This window comes from Erinaceus europaeus, chromosome 9, assembly GCF_950295315.1.
Source record: "Erinaceus europaeus chromosome 9, mEriEur2.1, whole genome shotgun sequence".
NCBI lineage: Eukaryota > Metazoa > Chordata > Mammalia > Eulipotyphla > Erinaceidae > Erinaceus > Erinaceus europaeus.
The window spans coordinates 45,425,223-45,426,671 of NC_080170.1; the positions used below are offsets into that span (position 1 = coordinate 45,425,223).

General features: G+C 43.3%; 1 pseudogene; it reads left to right on the forward strand.

The window, feature by feature from the left end:
- The first annotated feature begins 890 nt into the window (after positions 1-890).
- On the forward strand, positions 891-1,249 carry LOC103115985 (large ribosomal subunit protein eL31-like; annotated as a pseudogene).
- Positions 1,250-1,449: the final 200 nt, after the last annotated feature.

The following is a 1,449-nucleotide window of genomic DNA, read 5'->3' on the forward strand; positions in this document are numbered from 1 at the left end:
TACGCCCGTCCTTGCACCACATGCCATGTGTGCTTAACCTGCTGCACTACTGCCCGACCCCCACTTTTGTAAAATTTTTGTTGACAGAAATGGCTGTTTTAAAAAAACAAAATCCATCACATATGCAAAGCAACAGTACCCTGCCATCAAAAGCAGTATGATATGATGGTGAAAAGCAGACAGACCTCCAAAAATTGGGTAACTTAGTTTGCCCATCTGTGAAACAGGATTATCCTAGCTCATCTCTCAGGGTAGCTATAAGAACTGAATAAGGGGCCAGGTGGTGATATACTTGGTTGAATGCACACATCACCATGCACAAGGGCTCAGCTTCAAACTTCTAGTCCCCACCTGCACGGGAGACATTTCACAAGCAGTGCTGTAGGTGTCTCTCTTTAATTCATTTTAAATATTTATCTATTTATTTATTTGTGGATAATGACAGAGAGAAATTGAGAGGGGAGAGGGAGAGTGGGAGAGAGAGAGAGGCACCTGCAGCACTACTTCAGCACTCCAGAAGCTTCCACCCCACTGGGGAGATGAGGGAGGACATTGAATTTGGGTCCTTGCACACTATAACACTGCACTCAACCAGGTGTAGCTTAAGAGGTGACACAGTGGATAAAGTTTTGGACTCTTGTTAAGTATGAGGTCACAAGTTACCAGAGTAATGTGTTGGTTCTCTCCCTCTCTCCTGTCCCTCTTCCTTCACTTTCTCTCTCTCAATAAATAAATGAACTTTTTTTTTTTTAGTAAAGTCTGAAGAGATATCATAATGGCTAAGTAAAAAGACTTTCATGCCTGAGGTTCTAAAATCTTAGGTTCAGTGCCCATCACTATCATAAACCAGTGGTTAGTAAAGGAAAGAGTATGGCTTCCCATCTGGGCCTGGCAGAATGGCTCCTGCAAAGAAGGGTGTTGAGAAGGAGGTTCTGCCATTGATGAGGTAGTGATTTGGGAATACACCATCAACATTCACAAGCACAGTCATGGTGTGGGCTTTAAGAAACATGCTCCTCGGGCACTCAGAGATCTGGAAATTTGCCATGAAAGAGATGGGCACTGACACCAGGCTCAACAAAGCCATGTGGGCCAAAGGAATAAGGAATGATCCATACCATATCCGAGTACGTTTGTCCAGAAAGCACAATGAGGATGAAGATTCACCAGACAAGCTCTATACCTGGCTACCTGTGTACCTGTCACCACCTTCAAAAATCTACAGACAGTCAATGTGGATGAGAACTAAGTGCTAACTGTCAAATAAAATATCAAAACCATGGTGTATTGCACTGAAGTAAACGACTCTGGGGTTGGGGCTGGAGGGTTCAGGTCCTGGAACATGATGACAGAGGAGCACCTAGTGGGGGTTGAATTGTTATGTGGAAAACTGAGAAATGTTACACATGTACAAACTACTGTATTTAACTGTTGACTGTAAACATTAAT